The sequence below is a fragment of the Bubalus kerabau genome, chromosome 7 (assembly GCF_029407905.1).
Source record: "Bubalus kerabau isolate K-KA32 ecotype Philippines breed swamp buffalo chromosome 7, PCC_UOA_SB_1v2, whole genome shotgun sequence".
Lineage (NCBI taxonomy): Eukaryota > Metazoa > Chordata > Mammalia > Artiodactyla > Bovidae > Bubalus > Bubalus kerabau.
This window is the reverse complement of record NC_073630.1, coordinates 91,693,917-91,715,218: the sequence shown is the minus strand read 5'-3', so window position 1 is coordinate 91,715,218 and position 21,302 is coordinate 91,693,917. Positions and strand designations below refer to the sequence as shown.

General features: G+C 38.5%; 1 protein-coding gene across 1 annotated transcript in view; it reads left to right on the top strand.

Annotated features, from left to right (window-relative positions):
* Positions 1–21,302, top strand: part of ADAMTS3 (ADAM metallopeptidase with thrombospondin type 1 motif 3) — a 278,590-nt gene that overhangs the window by 215,658 nt on the left and 41,630 nt on the right. The gene's annotated exons all lie outside the window — the stretch shown is intronic.

Sequence of the window (21,302 nt, the reverse complement as noted above, 5' to 3'; positions counted from 1 at the left end):
GTAGTGACTCCCTTTCTGAGGCTTTTTGATCTTTTAATTCACTTCTCCTGTTTTGCTCTGGTCTTTTGGAAACCTCTAAGAGGTCTTCCATGACTACACCCCACATTCAAAATGTGTACATAACTGCATTCAATTCAAATATTGATCTACAGATTTGACATACAAGATGCAAAACTAAAGGAAACATGAGGTGAAATTTTCTTTTGCGTGATCAACTATTGATCCATTGTCATCAAAGAGAAATCTTAAATTTAAAAAATTATAATGGGCTGGAATTATAATATCAGTTATGGTTTTCATTTGGTTCTGGGGATAATCAAAACTCTCAGGACTGTCCTCCTTACTTGATGTGGACCACGAAGAATGAGATGGATCTTTCCAGCATCATTTTGCATCCCAGGATGATGAGGAATTATTTAGGCCTAATAACTCTGTGTGCATGCTTGCTTTTAGAGCTTTTAGATAGAGTAATATTTTTCACAATGATGCAGTTGAATGTAATATACATACAACGCACAGTCAACTCTTGGCACAGTGCTGCCCTGCAATTATAAAGGACTCTAAATTTGTTCTCTATGTCTTTCTTATCAGCCTTAATCTTATCCAGAAGAAATTTAGCCATCAAACTGATGTCCTTTTTTCCCAGGTGAACTGGTGCAGAGCAGTTGAGGAGAAATAATACATAAGTTACCTACTTCTAAAAGATAACTAAGATAGTAGTATGCTCTGTTTTATATGTTTTATCTCCTAGAATGATAAAATACCATATTACTCTGGCAAATGTATTGCCTAAGCCTATTCTCTCTTTCAGCTTTTAACTTTTAGTGTGATTTCTTTGGGTACCTTGCCTTTTTTCCATGCTTAAGATTAGATTTCCAACAATTCTTATTTTTATTAATCATGATTTTATTTATTCTAATATTTAAGCCAATATGTTAAACATATATTCTGTTCATTAGATGCCAATGTATAAAATTCTACATATATTATGTCTGTGAAATGCAAAATAGTGTAGAAACTCAGATACATGTTTATTTGTTCATTGGCACAGATCCCAGTTATGAAGACTGCTTAGCACACAGAAAACAAATTCCCCTGGAGATGCTACTTTTATTAATACTTGCATCATTCATTGTGCCCCTGGACCACTTTCTTCTACGCTAGGGAGGCAGTCAGTCAGGATAGACTTGTTAGTAAGGCTCTTGGAGTAATTCAGCAGAGATTTGGAACAGTCTTTGTCCTCACAGTACTTATAATTTAGTCAAAGATAAAAGTGATGCAAAAAAATGCAAAGGTCGAGCAATAAAAGGCATTCTATTATTAAGACATACCAGTAGGCACTGTATCGTAAGTTCTTTAAGACTTTAGAGGGAGCAGCTGTGAAGTGTTGAGATTATCAAATTGGAACTTAGGAGGAAGAGGCTTTAGTTCTAGCTATGTTCCTGGTTGATTTTGTGACCCTAGGTAATCATGTCCCTTCCTGGGATTTAGTTTCTGTATTTATAAAATTAAAAGATGGCACAAGATGTTCAATAATCCTCTAATCCATCAGGAAGCTTCAGGTTAAAGTAGGTCTGTAGGGATTTGTTTCCTGGATTTTTAAAAAATTTGCTTTGTTTTTCAAAGGGCACATGGGATTGTCAAGGTTTTCTAGACAGACTCTGTTGACAGGAAAGTAGAAATGGCTATAGTATATTCACCACACAGTAAGCTGAGGTGTCAAGGAATACACAAGAGTGCTGCATTTTGGGTTTTATAACCATTGCAAAAGATATTTTGTTTTTAAGACCATTAAAAAAGTTAGGTAATAGGCTGAGTCTCTATCTCCAATACTAGAAATTATTCTAAAGCTAATCGAGCATCAGAGAATGGAACTGGAAGAGGGAATATAATTTTTAAAACTGAAGTTCATTGCATCTGAAGTAATTAGTATATGTAGATGTTTTTAGGAGGTAATAATAACAGTCCCCCCTCCCTTCCCAAGTTCAGAATCGACTGAATGATAGGCATAGTGAAAAGGCAGATGAAGAATAAATAGTTTTATTATTGATAAGAGCTGAATTGCACATCATTTAAATGTATAGCCACAAATATTTTTCTTATTCTCCATTAGCTGAGAGCACTTTGTCCCAGCCCCTGCCACCCAGGAACATTTGGCAGTGTTTGGTCGGGAAGATCCCCTGGAGGTGGGCATGGAGAATTCTTGCTTGGAGAATCCCATGGACAGAGGAGCCTGGCAGGCTATAGTCCATAGGGATCACAAAGAGTTGGAGACAACTGAAATGATTTAGCATGCACCGAGGCATTTTTGGTTATCATAACTGGGAAAGGAAGCTCTGCCACTACTGAGAGATGCCAGGGATGCTGCTAAACAACTACAACATAAAGGGCAGCTCTACACAGTAGAGAAATATGAATTATCTGGTCTAAAATGTCAACAGTGCCAAGGTTTAGAAACCTTGTTAAAAATTAGACAATCTTGCTCACAACCCTCTATCCCCAACCCCCAATTAAATCAAAGGTTTAATAGAAAACCCTTAATTTCAGGTTTTCAATTAAAGTTGAAACTCAGTAATTTCAGATTTCCTTTGTAGGACTGGTAGAGAGCTGTAAGCATGAGAGACTGAACACTGAGTCTCTTCCTTGCCTCCCTATGCTCCCATTGCTCTGTTGCAGACTGTTATATCTGTAATATTGAAATGAGAATGCCCTGTCTCAAATTGATCAATTAAATAAGAGTGGGAGAAATGAAACAAAACCAATAATGATACTCTAATGAAACTATCTCTTGGAAATTTGAAGCAAAGAAATAAGTTGGGTTTTTTGTTGTTGTTGTTTTCCATGACAAGTTTGGAATAATTAGTAACTCCTATGCTAGCCTTGTTTTATGGCTTCCCATGGTTATCTAAAATCATGGCTCTCCAAACTTGAGCCCTACCCAAACATAGAGGCTTTCTTTACATGTCACAGGGGGCTTCCCTGGTGGCTCAGACGGTAAAGCGTCTTTCTGCAATGCGGGAGACCCGGGTTCGATTCCTGGGTCGGGAATATCCCCTGGAGAAGGCAATGGCACCCCACTCCAGCACTCTTGCCTGGAAAATCCCATGGACAGAGGAACCTGATAGGCTACAGTCCACAGGGTCACAAAGAGTCAGACACGACTGAGCGACTTCACTTTCACTTTCACTTTACATGTCACAGAGGTTCAGGCAGAAACTATAGAAGAAAACTGACAGCAAAAAGTCTATTTCCTTGCATTGATTTGGGGAGAAATGGGGGGTTTTACCAGGTGGCGCTAATGGTAAAGAACATGCCTGCCAATGCAGGAGAGGCAAGAGATGTGGGTTCAATACCTGGGTGGGGAAGATCCCTTGGAGAAGGGAACAACAACTTGCTTTAGTTTTCTTGCCTGGAGAATCCCATGGACAAAGGAGCCTGTTGGGCTACAGTCTATTGGGTCGCAAAGAGTCAAACATGACTGAAGCGATTTAGCATGCATGCATGTGTCCCTGTGATAGGGAAAAGATCACAGTTTCCTTTAGTCTGGTTTGGCACCTTTAACTTAGTTAACTAGTCAGCAGATGCAATCTTCTTTTAGTTTACCTGATAGTCAAATATAGTTTCCGTATCCAAAACCAGGTGATATTTAGCATGCCATTCCTGAACCAGGAGAGTACTGTTAGGTCCCAGTGATTTGCTTCATGGTTGTCTCTTTAATTTAAACTGAACACTTTTTCAAAGGAATGCTCATATTTATCTCATACTTTATTGTCTTGAAAAGAGTTCTTAAATTATTAAATGTTAAACATCTGTGTAATGAAAGAATGGATAAGTGAACAAATGAGTGTAAATAACAGAGGTAGATTGTGAACAGACAGGAACTTTGTATTTGAAATAAGAGGATATAAATGACATGAAGGCTTTAATCAGTTTAACAATATAATAAAAGAAGTGTTTAGAAAGGAATTTAGCATTTGGTCATGTCAATATTTTTTCAAGTATATTGCAAAATGGAAAATTATTGTGACTTTTTTTTTCCTAGAGGAGACAGAGGCTTAAAATGTCAATAAAATTGAGGTAAATTTTTACAGTTATTTGAAGTTAGTAAAACAATCTGAGATAATGATAATACAATGATGGTAATCATTAAAAGAAGACAAGGAAGGGGCTTCCTTGGCAGCCCAGTGGTGGAGATTCTGCATTTCCAATGTAGAGGAAGCAGGTTCTATCCCTGGATGGGGAACTAGGATCCCACATGCTGCATGGCCAAAAAACAAAAGACAGTGACTAGCTTCTGTGTTGGTGAACACATCACAGTGCTGGGAGGGTGAGAGCCTGGAAAGAGCATGGAAGCTCTGTACCTCTCCCCGCAAACCTTGCCTTCTGCATCTCTTACATTTGTCTGTTCTTAAGTTGTATCAATCATTTAAAAATAAATATGTAGGAGGTGCAAGACAATAATGGCAAGGCAAGATAGTCTTGAGTCTAGCCTGCCCCTAGCACTATATGGTAGGAGACCTTGTACAAGAACTAACTTCTCAGTTTCCTCACTAGGAAATGTGAATAGCAGCGCTGTGCTCACAGGAAAATTCTAAAGAAGAAAGGAGAGTGTGAACATAGAATGTCTAGAACTGAGAAGGAGCTTAGCAGACGGCCAGTTGACACTGGCTGTAAAGAACTCAAAGCTCTTCCCACAATTTGCTTTCCCCCCTAAGTTCTACAAAGGGAAGCAGAAGGCTCATCATGTGATGTGAAGAAAGATGACATGTTTGCAAGTATCTGCCATGAATCATTGACAGGCACAGGGCTTGCCCCAAAACAAAACAGCAATTTTGTGAGGGATTTAAACAAGGGCGGCACAGCCCCCACCCCCACTTGATGCCCCAGTTTTCCCAGAATCTCAGAGCAGAAAACATCAAAGGATTTGCTCAGGCTGATGTCTGGAGCCTAGGATGGAGCCCATCTCAGCACCCAATCTCATGAGCCTTTTGCCACCTATGAGCTAGGACCAGAATCTGGAGAGAAAGGGATGCAGACCTCACTGAGCTGATTTCTTTGTCAATATTAACCTGGAGTTGGGGGGAGGGACAGGCAAAAAACCCTTCCTGGGACCATTTTCTCCAAAAATTAAGAGTCTTGCATTTTATTGGGGGAGGTACAACAAAGCCTATTGTGTTCAGAGAACAGACAAAGACCAATGACATCTTAAAGAGAACAAGTCTACCCCAGTATTTAGGGCAGAAGAAAACCTTGGGGGAAAGCAACTGCCATGCTGTGAGAATACTCAAGCATCTCTGTGGTGTGGCTCATGTGATGAAAATCAGATACTTCTGGCCAGAAGCCAGCATCACTGCCATACATACAGGAAATCTGCCTTCCAAGTGGCATCCTTATAGCAGGTGGCGCTAGTGGTAAAGAACAAGCCTGCCAATGCAGGAGGTGCAAGAGATGCGTGTTCAATCCCTGGGTGGGGAAGATCCCCTGGAGGAGGAAATGGCAATCCATTCTAGTATTCTTTCTGGAAAATCCCATGGACAGAGGAGCCTGGTAGGCTACAGTCTATGGGGTCCCAAAGAGTCGGACATGACTGAGCATGCATGCTCTAGACCCTAATTAAGACTTCAGGTGTATAGACCCAGCTGACATCTGACTTTGACTTCATGAGTAAAACCAAGCTGGGACCACCCAGCCAAGTTGTTCCCAAATTTCTGACTCATGGAAACTGAGAGAGAATAAACGATTGTTTCTGCTTTAACAAAGTAGAAGAAGGAAGAGAAGAAGATAGGTTATTGGGAGGTAGGAAGGTGAAACTTCAAGTTCTATTTAATTTTAACTCCAGTTAATCATAGTTTAAGTATAACCAAGAAAAACATTTGAAACATAAGTCAAGAGTAATGTTAAATAGCTTTGGTTTATCTGCTATTTTAAATTAGATAGTTGCCACCTTTTTGACACAAATGTATTTCCTTTGTTTTAGGCCCTTATTGCCTAATGATAGCTTATATATATATATATATATATATATATATATATATAATGATATATATATATATCTATATATATATAATGATAATGTGTGCTTAGTCGTGTCTGACTCTTTGTGACCCCATGAACTGCAGCCCCCTAGGTTCTTCTGTCCATGGGGATTCTCCAGGCAAGAATACTGGAATGGGTTGCTATGCCCTCCTCCACGGGATCTTCCCAAACGAGGGATCCCAAACCATGTCTCCTGCATTGCAGGCAGATTCTTTACCGTCGGAGCCACCACAGAAGTCCAAGAATACTGGGTCTGTAGCCTATCCATTCTCCAGGGGATCTTCCCAACCCAGGAATCGAACCAGGGTCTCCTGCATTGCAGGCAGATCCTTTACCAGCTGGGCTACCAGGGAAGTCCAATGGTAGTGATGACTATGCAAATGAGTATGCTAAAGTTCTTTACGTGATTTGTCATGGAAATCTTGGGATTTGGACACTGGAAAGACAGCTCACTGAGTTAACACTCTCCTCTGGGGTCTCAAGTGAACAGGCGCCAGGTGATTTAATAAGATCCCTTAAGAGGAAACATGCCCTACACTGAATCCCCCAGCTTCTTTGCAAATGAATCAATGAAAGTGAGAATCTCCATTGCCTTCCATCTAGTTTATTTTTAACTCATCCTCTTTCATAGAACTCGAAATTTCTCCCAGACTCATCTATAAAGAAAAAAATAAACAGATATGACTGTATTTTAAAACAACATGAGGAGCCATCAGAATAATTTAAATTGAGGGGCATTCTACACAATAACTGACCAATACTCTTCAAAACTATCAGAATCTTGAAAGAAAAACTGAGGAACTGTCCCAGATTTAGGAACACTAAGAAGATATGGCAACCACATGTCATAGATTGGATCATAGAGCAGTAAAAAGGTATTTGTGGAACAGTTGATAAAAATTTAAGTGACTCTTTAGGTCAGTTGATTGTATCACATTAAAATTAATTTTCTAAATTTGTACTGTGTACTGTAGTTATGATGAATGTTAACATTTGAAGAACTTGGGTCAGGGGTGTATGGAAATTCTTTTTTCTGTATTTCCAATCTTTTATCTAAGTCTGAAATTACTTCAGAATGAAGTTAATGAAAAAAGTCAATGCATTAAAAGAACACCTGATCTGATGTTTTCTCCTGTTTCATTTATTGTGTTTTTAACTTTTAAAGGATATAATATAAAATGCTATTTTTTGAGAGACTTCAAATATGGGTAGAGATGGGTTGTCAGAGAAAGTGATTTATGTGTTTTTGCTTAAACACAGCAGGAAAAAAATATGTAATGAATATATGATACAATAGTAAATAAAGTCAATATTAAAATATTAAAAACTCTTTACTCTTAAACATAAACTTTCATTAAAGCATAGCTGACATATAATAAAATATGCATTTTAAGTGTAAAGTTTAATAACATTTTATTAAAAATTATTATTTTTTTGTTTCAGCATAGTGTTCTTGCAGATACTTTCAGAGTTTAGAGCAAATAAATTGAAGCTTGCCTATCCTTCCTTTTCTCAGTAAATGACTCTTTTATGCAGCCACTTATTCAAACCAGAAACCTTCTAGTATAATAGAGGTGTTTCCTCACTTGTGGATATACTTTACTAGGGGAAATTAGATTTGTAAATTATTATGTATAAAATCATCTAGAAAGTGCTAACTGACTGAAAGCAAGTATTGATTCTGCGCTATGGGGGAAGAATACTAGGGTTGTCTTTGAACTAGAGGTATGAAGAAGAAGTATGCTTGAATGTTAGAAGTTAGATCTTTGAAGATGAACAACAGGGACTTCCAGTCAGAGAAGATAGTTGAATATTCAAAGTTCCAAATAGATGCACAGCATATATTTGAATTTGATTACATACAGGTTACATGAAGGAGATTAATGTAAAATAAGAAAATGAAGTTAGTTAGGAATTATAGAACTTTCCAGAGAGGTTGCTCCTCTTTGTTTACTTCTGTTTATAGTTTCTTAGCCAATAATAGATGGGTATTTACTATGTTTAATACATTGGGAGAATATAAAGAAATTCTTTGTAGATTAAGACCAGGAAGCACAGATTTTGGTAAAGATGATGAAATGAAGACCACTCTTCTAAATGTTAGTTTGATTTGAAAGAAGTAGAAGCTGATGCTACAGGATCATGCCATTTTTTGCTGTTGTTGTTCTGGAACTGGTTAACTTTTACCAAATTATTAAGTGAAAGTCAAAAGGACATAAAAGCCATATGTTCCTTCTACTCTAATCCTTTTAGAAGCTAGAATTTCTCTCAGCCACTGCAACACCTAACTAGTACTTACCATTTGTTTTGACTCTGGGAATCATTTTCTTTCTTTGCATATTCACTTTTACACATTTTGGTGATAAAGGGTGATGGCATTACTATCTTATTGTTGTCCTTTCTTTGTCTCATGCAAAGCTTTCCTTTTAATTATGTATTAATATATCTATTTGTGACAGAATAAAGAAAATTTAAAGAAATATTAATATTCTAATGTTGACTAAAATTAATCTACCTAATTTGTTTCAAAAAGCAAACCAGAAAGTAGATCCTGTGTTGGTTTTCACAATCATATTAAATTGGTATCAGAATTTGAAGTCCACATATATTGGGACTAGTAAACAAAAATAGCACATGAGTATAAATTGTGTAAAAGTGAATCTATTCATTAAACATTTATTCAACTATCAGTCCATGATTCCTGCCCTTAAGAATCTTATGAAAAAGAAACTCAAGCATCATGGAATTTCCCATTTGGAAGTACCATAAGAAGCATATTATTATTATCCCTTCATTTTATAGATGAGGAAATAACAGCACATATATTCTGTACTATTTTGCTTACAGCAGTTATTGTTGGTCAGATGAAATTAAATGTATTGGCTTCAGAAAACCTCATCTTTCCACAATTTCCATTGTGTTCAGAACCAAGGCTTTGGGTGGAAGATATCATGGCAATTAAAATCCATCTCTGGTGCCTTTGTTCTTTGTTGTCTCCAAACTTAAATCCCCTTGTTCCTTCCTCCCCCTTCATTTCCATTTTTCTTTCATGGTAATATTTCATTTATCAAGATCAGGGTCAACTGTCAGCTCCTGTGAACCTTTCACAAATCATCCCCTTCTTATTATAAAATGTGTGCATTCCTGGCAGTAGCTCTCTGATAGGTTGTTTGCTCCTTGAGTACAGTTACTATGCATTTTTAAGCTTCATGCTGCTGCTGCTGCTAAGTCACTTCAGTTGTGTCCGACTCTGTGCGACCCCATAGATGGCAGCCCACCAGGCTCCCCAGTCCCTGGGATTCTCCAGGCAAGAACACTGGAGTGGGTTGCCATTTCCTTCTCCAATGCATGAAAGTAAAAAGTGAAAGTGAAGTTGCTCAGTCGTGTCCGACTCTTAGTGACCCCATGGACTGCAGCCTACCAGGCTCCTCCATCCATGGGATTTTCCAGGCAAGAGTACTGGAGTGGGGTGCCATTGCCTTCTCCTTTTAAGCTTCATATTTACATCTAAAGTAGTGTCAGTGCTTCCCTGGCGCTAGTGGTAAAGAATCTGCCTGCCAGTGCAGGAGACTTAAGAGTTCCAGGTTTAATCCTTAGGTCAGGAAGATCCCCTGGAGGAGGACATGGGAACCCACTCCAGTATTCTTGCCTGAAGGATCTCATGGACAGAGGAGCCTGGCAGGCTACAGTCCACAGAGTTGCAAAGGGTTGGACATGACTGAGTGACTTAGCACACACACATACAAAACAATGTCAGCCACATAGTATACATACAATAAAAGTGTAACTGATTCAGTATTTTAGCAAATATTTTAATGCTGTGTACCAAGTATTTAGTTGGGAACACAAAAGACATTTCCTGTTCATATTCAGATTAGAGATTGGTGGGGAAATCAAGCAAGCATATCAAAGGATAAGATAAGAGCTCTACAGGGAACCAACAGTTTGCTTAGAAAGGGAATAACAGGGCTAACGGGTGGTAGGGACAGTCTTCTCCCAAGAAATGATGGTTAAGTTGAGATTGAAAATAGAAGAAAGAGCCACTGAACAAGACCAAGTGTTTTAGTTATGATAGAAAGCCACTGTGGCTTGAGTCTATCATTCAAGGAGTCAGGTGGAGCTTGAAGAAGAGGGCAGGCATCTTTCAGGTCATGGGAGGAGACTGAATTCAATTTTAAGAGAATTAGTGGAAAGTCATTGAAAGCCTCTTTCTGTGTTGTAAAGAATAGATGCCAGTGATCTAGGGACAATGAAGACAGATCAATTAGAAATCAATTGTAGATGTCTAGGCAGATGATAGTTTACTGGACAATGAGGATTGCAACAATAAGGGAGTATTCATAGTAGAGTGGCTTCCCAGGTGGCAGGAGACTTGGGTTCATTCCCTGGGTCAGGAAGTTTCCCTGGAGAAGGAAATGGCAACCCACTCCAGTATTCTTGCCTGGGATATCCCATGGTCAAAGGAACATGGTGGTTTGTAGTCCATGGGGTCACAAAGAGCAGGACAAAACTTAGTGACTAAACAGCAGCAACAGCAACATTCATAGTATAATCAATAGAATTTGTCAGTGGATCAAATAGGGAGCTCAAGGGAAGGGAGGAATCCATCCTGATTTACACTTTTCTGGTTTGAATACTACTGGATAATGGTGCCATTCACATAGATGGGGTGGCCTATTTAAAAAAACAAAAGATTGTGTAGAATCAAGGCTTCAGTGCAATCTTTGAAGATATTAGACATAATCTAGTTTCAGGTCTAGATTCAGAAGAATGATTTAATGTCATTAAGAATGGGGGTTTATACTACTGGAGAAGGAAATAGCAACCCACTCCAGTATTCTTGCCTGGAAAATCCCATGGACGGAGGAGACTGGTGGTCTGCAGCCAATGGCGTCACCAAGAGTTGGACACAACTGATCAACTCGCACAACATTTAGCCTTTGCTGTGTGCCTGGTCGTGATGTTAAATGCTTCACAAGAATTATAGAAAATTCTTCAACTATAGGTTCATTTTCGGTCCTAGTTTGTAAATTAAGAGATTGAAATGTAAAGAACTTAGATGATCTTTCCAGAGTCACACAGCTAAAGTGTGGCACAGTCAAGACTTGAGCCTGGATAGAGCCTTCTGCCTTCAGAAACCATTGCTCTTCCTCCCCAGGCTTTACTGCCTCTTGTTACAAAGTTGATGCATTTTTGTAGAAAAAAAAAGTGAAGTCTCTCAGTCGTGTCCCCGTTGCCAAATAAAATTCTGATGTCTTTACTTGTTCCTTTATCTTGTTAGAATACCATTCAAGTCACTAAAATTGAGAATTCAATTACTTGTGTGATTGAATCAAATCAGCTAGCAATCTAGTTGAAGATTCTCCCTAACAGGACGATAAAGCAGATTCTGCAGTTGGAGGAGGGGGAAGGGAGGTATTTTCCTTCCGTGTGCCCGAAGTTTCTCGTTACCAACACTTTGTGGTGGCAGGTATCTCTATCATTTGCTAAGATCTGTGAGGTGATCTGGGTCTGATGTGCCTATTAAAATGTTCAGTGCCCTGCAGAGAATTGAGTCAATCCCTTAATCTCAGGATTTACCAAGAAAAAACAATTCATTTTAAAAAGGGTAACTCCTTTTTTTAAATGTGTGGGGAAAAAAATCTTGTACTTCCAAGTAATCATTAATAATTAAGAGCATTCAGTTTTCTCATGTACTAAAATTGGCCACCTATGATGGACAATGAACTCGGAATTCATAAATGTGTTTTGCTGGATATGGCAAGCTTCCCTACCTAATACTTTTACAGGAAAATGTATGCTCCCGGAAGTATGCTAGTCCTAACAGAGCATTAATGGACTTATTCAAGGATTAGCAAACTAATGTGGTTATTGGTTGCTTAATGATGATTCAATCCCTTCACTGCTTTTAATTTCTTAGCTAGTGTTTCTGAAAATGCTGAATGTGAGTTCGAGGCAGATTTATCTGGGGAGTATACATGTTCAGGCAACTTGAGCAAATCATGTAGCAGTTCTGTGATTTGGGTTATTGTCTTTAATTATCTTTAATCCATTCTTTATATTTGAATTCACATTAGCACTCCAGACATTTATTCACCTAGCAGACATACCCGAGTCTTGTTAGATTCTAGGGAGGCAAAAATGAATACAATTTAGCTCCTTTTTCACAAGAAGCTAACTCTAGCAGTGAAATAAACAAATCAAGAAGTAATAATAATAAAATGTGATAGTTTCTTGAAGAGATTCAGCCACAAAATACTGTGTAAACATTACCTGAGAAGGAGGGGATGTGGTTTGGCAAGTAACATTACTGGCAAATGAAATCTTCATAGAGGATGTGTCATTTGACTTGAAACTTAGAGAATGAATTAGCATTTCTCTGCTAGAAAAAGAGAAGATGGGTTTTGGAAGATGGGGAAAAGATTTTCTAAAGATTTTAAAAGTGGTAGCTCATGATGTCTTCAGAGCTACTGGAGGTGGAGATGGCAGAAGGTGAGGCTGGGTAAAGAATCTGAGGCTGCCTGTAGAAAAATATATGTACTATGCTGAGGAGTTTGAAATTCATGGTGCTAATGAAGCAGGTTTATGAAAAGGATTTTAAAGATTAGTCTGTGTTTTAAAAAGAGAATTCAGGATAAAATTGAATGATTTGGAGGAAGAGACTCTGTTAGACATTGTGCTATGAACATAGACACATAGTATTAATATATAAGTGCCCAAATTAGGGGACAAACTTTAGTCCATCTGGCTTCAAATTCCTTGTGATTTATACCATCCCTCCCTACCTCAAAAAACTTACTGTCCCCAATGTGGGTTGAACACACAAGGTCACAGAGACATACTGGAGTAAGCACACATCATTTCAGCCACCCCTTGTATAAATATGTACACCTTCCCTGGAACATCCTGGACCCATCATTCTGGATGAAACTCCCTTCATCACAGGTGAAATTAACATAACATGATATGCAAACAGTGCTGCTGTTTCATAGGTCCTTTAATTTTAACTGAACAAGCAATAAATACTTGTTTCCCTGGTTTGTTTCAGCCTTTATTTTTTCAAGGGTCCTACAGCAGAAAAACTTTTTAGTTTGCTAAGCAAATTGTCTTTCTCATTCTTGAAGAAAGAAATCAGTTCTGCCAGAGCTTTTGGTATGTTTCCAGTATTCCAAAGGCTGGAAGACTTCATGAGGCCTTATAGCTGAATTGCCTATTCTTGGTCCACCCAAAGCTCTGATGCCTAGGGAGGTCAAAGCATCAGTTCAGTTCAGTTCAGTTCAGTCACTCAGTCGTGTCCGACTCTTTGCGACCCCATGAATCGCAGCACACCAGGCCTTCCTGTCCATCACCAACTCCCAGAGTTCACTCAAACTCATGTCCATCGAGTCAGTGATGCCATCCAGCCATCTCATCCTCTGTTGTCCCTTTTTCCTCCTGCCCCCAATCCCTCCCAGCATCAGAGTCTTTTCCAATGAGTCAACTCTTCGCACGAGGTGGCCAAAGTACTGGAATTTCAGCTTTAGCATCATTCCTTCCAAAGAACACCCAGTCAAGACATAATTAACCATAAAATGAGAGCCTCATGCTTATGGAGAACAGCTATGTGAACCCGATAACCTGTCCTTCTGGAGAACTACTGAAATGAGCCCAAATTACCCAAATGAAAATATTTGCAAAAGTTTTAAGAGGTGGTTGCAGCAGTTCAACTGAGTAGGACACATACTGAGGTGCTGGACGTGAAGGTGGACAGGAGAGACAGATGTGAGAGGTCCTGCAGGACTTGGTAATATACTGACTATAATGCTTGAAGAAGAAGAAAGAATCAAGATGGTTTCATCTTTGGGACTTCCCTGGTGGTCCAGTGCTGAAGAATCCACACTTCTAATGCAGGGGGTGTGGATTTGATCTCTGGTTTGGGGAACTAAGATCCCACATGCCAGTATGGCCAAATATAAATAATTTTTTTTAAAAGATGGTTTCATCTTTAATTGTGATAGAATACTCAGAGAGAAGAACAGGAGAGGGTGAGTATACTTTGAGATATATTGATGTATTTCCAAATAGATAGATCTCTTACTAAAGCTGAACAGATGACTGTGAAGCCTGAGAGAGGTGACTCAGTGTGAGATATTTGAGATTCATCAGTCTATAGAAATTGGTTGAAGAAACAGCAGTGGATGAAATATTGCAGAGAAAGTATGTGAAAAGAGGATCAAAAACAAAATACCGAGACACACTGACATGTATGGGTGAGCCAGTGGAAAAGGAGCAATTATTAAAATATAGCTAAATAACTTGAATATCATTGATGAATTTGAATAATATCATTGATGAACATAGTGATAAACAGTACTAAATGCTACAAAATATAGGTGGCTTTATTTTTTCATGATGAAGGAAAATTGGGAATATTAGTAAAAGAGGGAAAAGAACCCCAAGAAGGGGAGCGATTGAATATGAAAAATGGCATTGGTTTTTTGGAGCAAATAAATATCTTTAAGGAAGTGTGAAAGAGCCTAAAGAAGGAGACTTAGCACTTCCACTGTGACAGGAAGAAAGAGACAGGCAAGATGGTTATAACAGAGAACAGACATTGATGTCGTATAGACTTATTGGATTTGTAGCTGTGCTAATCATTTGGGGAACAAATTGCATAACTTCTCTGGGTCTCAGTCTCTTTTTTACATAATCAGGATGTCTCCTTCGTAGTGTTTGAGGTTCTTGATAACAGAGGTTGAGCTTTTGTACAAGCTCCTCCCTTTTTCCTGGATCACTTGTTCCCCACAGAGGCAACTGCCTATTTTCTTCTTGTCCAAATGGGTCTTCAGGCTCTGAATCGCCCAGCTTCAGGTAGCTTCTTCCTCTCTCTCTTGTCCTCTAGCTCATCACTCAGATTTTCTTCATAGCACCCTTTCCCATCTGAAATGACCCGTCTGCATGTCTTTTTGTGATGATTTATATTTTCCATACTTAGTGCCTGTTTTACCTATTAGAATATATTCATGGTAAGAACAGGGTTCCCTGGAGACTCAGCAGTAAAGAACCTGCCTGCCAATGCAGGAGACTCAGGTTTGATCCCTGGGCCAGAAAGATTCCCTGGAGAAGGAAATGGCAACTCACTCCAGTATTCTTGCCTGGGAAATCCCATGGACAGAGGAGCCTGGTGGGCTACAGTCTATAGGGTTGCAAAAGAATTGGACACGACTTAGCACCCAAATGACAATAGTAAGAGCAGGGACTTAAACTCATGTGTCAATCAGTTCCCGACCCCTAGGACCCTTAGGCACAATTCAGTTCACTAAATATTAGATGAGACTATTCATAAAAGGCAGTTATTAGGGGAGGGAGAAATTAGTGGTTTGAGATTAAGAGATACACATGTTCATCATGCTAATTTGCCTCAGTTGTGTGCAACTCCTTGCAACCCTATGGACCGTAACCCACCAGGCTCCTCTGTCCATGGGATTCTCCAGACAAGAATACTAAAGTGGGTTGCCATTTCCTTCTCCAGGGCATCTTCCTGACCCAGGGATCGAACCTGCATCTCTTACATCTCCTGCATTGGCAAGCGAGTTCTTTACCTCTAGTGCTACTGTATATAAAATAGTCAACAAGGACCTACCGTCCAGTGCAGGGAACTATATTCAATATCTTGTAATAACCCATAATGGAAAAGAATATGAAATACAGAGTATAACTGAATCACCTTGCTATACACCTGAAACTAATAGAACATTTTAAATTACTATACTTCAATTTTTTTAAAAAGTAGTCATTATTATTCTGAAATTGGAAGTGAGGGGAAAGGAGTTGACAGGTTAGGAGACAGCTACACCCTGAGTAAAAATATAGAGGACAGGACTGCAAATCTAAGCAGATATGTGTTTGGAACATTTTGCTCAACAAGGTATGGTTATGGATAGAGTAATATATTTTCCCAGTCTACTATAGGATTCGTTTATGTCCAGCCAAAGTCACTGAGGCTGTCTTGTCATTACCTCTTTGCCTTTAGTTAACAAAAAGTCTCTTTAAAAAAAATTATACATGTATACCATTTATTTGTTTCTATATAATGTTGCTAATGATGGCTAACAATTTTTGTTTTTATATCTGCAAGGCCCAGGCACCTTTAAGCACTGTACATATATGACCTCTATTCCCCTTAGCAATCCTATAAGGACAGTAGTGTAATTATCCCATTTTACAGATGAGAAGACTGAGGCACAGAGACAAATAAGATGCCCAAGGTCACATAGCTAAGAGCAAACCCAGGCAGTTTGACTGTGGCGCCCATACCCTTAAGCACTGAGCAATATGGCCTTTCAAGACCTCATCCCTCCATCTTAAAGAAATATGAGTGTTTTCTTTTCTTTTCTTTTCTTTTTTTTTTTTTTGTCAAAGGCAGACAAAGCTGTTCATCAGCTAGTCAGACAAAGCAGGTCACAGTGTCCTGCCAGGGAAATGTCCTGGGAGAAATGGTCCTGTCAGGGAACAAACCTGGAAGGAATTTTCCTCTTAAGGAAAGGAATACTTGATTTAATTAATCAAGTAAATCAAGTATTCCTAAAATCATTACCTTTCCCTGCCTTCACATTGGCAATCCCTTCCAATTTAAGGTTACTTAAAAATTAAAATCCTATTTACCCCATTTTTCAGGTAATTTAATAAATGTTCTGGGCTCAACCCTGATCACCTTGTAGAAAATCCACCTGTGCTCCTTAGGTTGCCTGACATGGTGACAGGATATTCAGTTTTGCATCGATAAACTTTGATTTGCCTTATGTAATATCTGATATATGACTTCTTAGAACGTTTATGCTTAATGCTTTGCTTACAACCCAAAACACTGGTTATAAATTTCAGCCCTATCTTTTCTTTTCCTATTCAGTTTTTTCCAGTGATTTGCTCCAGCTCCTTTTCATTTTTTCCCAATATATTTTTAGATTATATTGTCCATCAAGAAACCCTTATTTGGAGTCAATTTCAAATCTAATTAATTCTTCAGTTCAGTTGCTCAGTTGTGTCCAACTCTTTGTGACCCCATGAACCGCAGCACGCCAGGCCTCCCTGTCCATCACCAACTTCCAGAGTCCACCCAAACCCATGTCCAATTAATTCATTTCCTTAAAATTTACACAAAGGAAAATTATGAAAAAGAAGTAAAGTTTTTTCGAGTTATCTTTATCAGTATGCTTACACATCAGTTTCTTAAACTCAGGGGTAATGATTATTCTAAAATTAGATTTGTTTTGCATCGCGACAGTGCAGTGGTCTGCAGTGTGTAGAAGTGTAGCGAGTTGGTAAAAACTGCTGACTCTGGAGCCAGACTGCTTAGGTGTACATCCTTTACTCTGTGTACTAGCTGTGTGACCTTGGGCAAAGTACTTAACCTCTCTGGGCCTCAATTTTGTTTGATGTAAAATGGAGATACTGATATCCTTAAAGTTGTTGCAAAGATTATGCATTACTTGATTAACATAGGTAAGGTATTTAAAACCGTGTCTGGAACTTGGAAAGCTCTGTGTTAATGCTGGGTTTTTGTGTTCTTGATTCTGCTTTAAATTAGGAGAAAGTAGCTTTCCTTGTCACTAAGTATTATAAAAATGCTTTCTTAAAAAATATTATTTTCATTCATCTTAACATATCCAAAATTTTAATTCAGTATGATCTGTTTATTTCTTTCTGTATATCATTTATTGGTTGTTAAGACTCAGGGTTAATTTATACCCAAATCCTAAGTTTCTTCGTGCCTCTCATATAATGTGTTAATCAGATGACACTGAAAAACAATCTACATAAAGATGTCTTCAATATTTAAGAGTCCAGTCACTCAATGTTTTCCTCAGGTTAGAATATTTTAAAATTCCTATTTCATTTTAAGGAGCTTATTTTATTTACGTGTAAATATACAAAAGGCAGACATACCCAGTGGTGTGTAAATACATTCAGGTGTGTAACACAGCCTCTCCTTCGCCCTCCTCTAACATGTGCGTACTGCCCTCTGCTGGAAAAAGTTATTTTTGAAAAATAAAATTGTTAAATTTTTCCCCCCTTTTTTTTTTTATAATTTAAACTGTATCTTTGATTCTATTATTATTCTGTTGAGAGTAAATAAATTTACAGTACAAGATTTTTCAAATCCTTTTCAGTGAAAACTAAGATGGGGAGAGTTATGTTTTTTGTTTGTTTGTTTTTCTTTGCTCTTTTCTGATAGATTGGAAAATATGTTCATAAACCTTTAAGACTTTTGGTATGGATAGGTAGAAGTGTTCTCATGTGCGTTTTATTTTGCTGAGGGCAGTTTGTGGCATTTTGTTTGATTTGAACAGCAGCTGTGTGAAGCAAAAATAGCAAGTATGATTATAATTTGCCAGTGAGAAAACAGAGGCTCAGAGAGGTTAAGTGACCAACCCAAAGTCACTCAGTTTATCGGTGGCAGATTTGGGACTAGAATTCAAGTCTTAGAATATATTTAATTCTGTGATGCTGATTATTTCTGTAACTCTTATCATATCCTGTGTGTCTCAGAGCCGAAAAAACTTTACATCCTGTTATTGACAAGATGGCAAGCAGTCAATTTATTAGGTACATTTTAAAAGTGAATAATGTAAAGGAAGCAACTTTTTAAACCTTGAGAAGCAAAATAATAAATGATATCCAGTGCTTTGCACGATAGAGACACCTAATATTTGTTGATTTGCCACACTGAAAGAATATTTTCTCCTATGTATAAATACTATTGCCTTATATTTGGTTATTTCTATCCGTGTTATACTCTGAGACAGTTTCACAAATTTGTGCCAACTTGGAACATTCCATAACTGATCTTGATTTCTACTGGGGTACTCCGGTTAACTTACTAGTCTGGCATAATAGTGACTATTGTTAAATAATACTTTTCTTTTGGTGAATGGTAAATTTAACCTTTTAAAAAGTGCCTTTTTATTTCATTATTTTATAATATAATATTGCTATTGAGAACATGAATTGTGTCCTTTATATTTTCTTGGCACTGTGCTGATTTTTAAATTTACCAAACAAAAATGAATTTACTACTTTAGGGTGATTATCTGTATGCTATGGGTTTCCCTGGTGTTTCAGATGGTAAAGAGTCCTCCTGAAATGACCAGACCTGAGTTCGATTCCTGGGTCGGGAAGATCCCCCGGAGGAGGGCACAGCAACCCACTCCAGTATGCTTGCCTGGAGAATTCCATGGGCCGAGAAGCCTAATGGCCTATAGTCCATGGGGTCACATCGAGTTGGACACGACTGAGTGACTTTCACTTTCATTTTCATATGTACATTATACTAACTCAGGTATCACAAGCTATTTGTTATAATTGCCATCTTTTATTTATTTTATGACTCTAATAGTTTTCTGACATAAAAGTCTCCCAAAGCATTTAAAAGTATCATTGTCACTGCTATTCAGCCATGGCTGTAAGGCCCTCCCTTCCCTGCATCACTTCTCCTCCAGAAATTAATTTAGTTCTTTTAATCTGTTTTTCTTTAGTTTAAAATTCTATTGTTCCCTGATTTTGTGAACTCACTAACATTGATTTAAGCATCTTTTACATTAAATGCATTTACATTTCAATTATTGATACATTAAGTACATGTTAGGACACCCCTAATGGTTCAGTGGGTAAAGAATTCACCTGAAATACAGGAGACATGGAAGATGTGGGTTCAATCCCTCTGTTGGGAAGATCCCCTGGAGAAGGAAATGGCAACCCACTCGAGTGTGGGGAGTCACAAAGAGTTGGACACGACTGAATGACTAAGCACACACTAAATACATGTTAAAACTTTGTGTGTGAAACCTTTATGCTAATTCAGAACAACCGAATTATGAGAAGTCTCTTGGAATGTCCATGAGTTTCTGTAGATGACAGGCCTGGCTTCAGACATTTACTTGTATTGGAATTATTATGCTAGAAATTTCTTATCAAATAATCCTGAAGAAAAGAAGAATTCAGTCCTCAATTAGGTATTATGAGATATGGAGTAAGATAACAGAATCTGCCCATGGCCAAAAGGGTCATAAGAAATTATAGCTTTTGGGCCAGCATTCAATTCTCCTTATATTGACCTGAAATCTTCTCCTTTAACAGTGAACCCTTGGTTTTAGTTTTATTTGCCGTAGACATTCAGAGCAAATTGAACCCTTTTTCCATGTGGTGCCTATTTTCCTTCCAGGTTTTCTTTTCTACTTCCTATACTCTTATGTGCTTTAATGTACTTTTCTCCTTCTCACTCTTAAAAGTTTTGAGCTGTTGTGTGCATAAATTAAATCTTTCAATTCTTACCCCAATCATATGAGATAGTATTCTTATTCTGTCCATTGGACTGAGACTCAGAAAGATGAAGCTTTCTGAGATGTCAAGAAAGATGTCAACTGAGACTATTAGTGGCTCATGTCAGGCTCTTAGCCCGACACCTCTCCCACCACGTTTTATGCAGCCCATTTTCTAGGCTCCTTGCTTAGAGGACTCTGGTTACATTCCTGTTTGTATTGTTGCTGTTGTTGTTTAGTCACTAAGTCGTGTCTACTCTTTGTTACTGCCTGGACTGAAGCTGGCAAGGCTCCTCTGCCCATGGGATTTCCCAGGCAAGAATACTGGAGTGGGTTGCTATTTCCTTCTCTGGGGGATCTTCCCAATCCAGGGATCAAATCTGTATCTCCAGCTGCTGCTGCTGCTGCTAAGTCGCTTCAGTCGTGTCTGACTCTGTGCGACCCCGTAGACGGCAGCCCACCAGGTTCCCCTGTCCTTGGGATTCTCTAGGCAAGAACACTGGAGTGGGTTGCCATTTCCTTCTCTAGGGGATCTTCCCAATCCAGGGATCAAATCTGCATCTCCAGCATTGGCGGACAAATTCTTTACCACTGAGCCCTCCTGTTGTATACATCTCTTTCATCAGACAGAACAGACAAAATGAACTCAATGCTACAGATGTACAGTGGCCTCTAGCTGAATGGCTTGGGCATGTGCAACCAGCCTGCATACTTGTCCAATGCAAGAGTGAATTACAGATTGTTTTCATTCCTTGGCTTGTCTTGAATAGTAGTTAAATTGGGTCTTACCATTGTGTGTGTGTGTGTGTGTGTGTGTGTGAGTTTGTAAATGTATAGATCTATATATACATGGGTTTCCCTGGTGGTTCAGATGGTAGAGAATCTGCCTGTAATGCAGAAGACCCAGGTTTGATCCCTGGGTCAGAAAGTTCCCCTGGAGAAGGGAATGGCAACCCACTCCAGTATTGT